A 216-nucleotide genomic window follows, 5' to 3' on the forward strand; every position below is an offset into this window, starting at 1 on the left:
ACACACACACCTTTGTTCCACAGCTCTCTCCTTGTTTCTCTCTCCCCTTTTTTTCTTTTTTTAATTAACTCTCTTTGCATTTAATCTCCTTCTTAGCCTATAATGCCAACCACCCTTACTCCCCCTCCTTACTAACCCCCCCCCTGCCCCCTCACTCATAAAGCTAATATCTGATGGTCACAGATTTTGCGCAATTTACGACATTGGTTTGTAAAG

This window comes from Penaeus monodon, chromosome 22 (assembly GCF_015228065.2).
Source record: "Penaeus monodon isolate SGIC_2016 chromosome 22, NSTDA_Pmon_1, whole genome shotgun sequence".
In the NCBI taxonomy this organism is placed as follows: Eukaryota; Metazoa; Arthropoda; class Malacostraca; order Decapoda; family Penaeidae; genus Penaeus; species Penaeus monodon.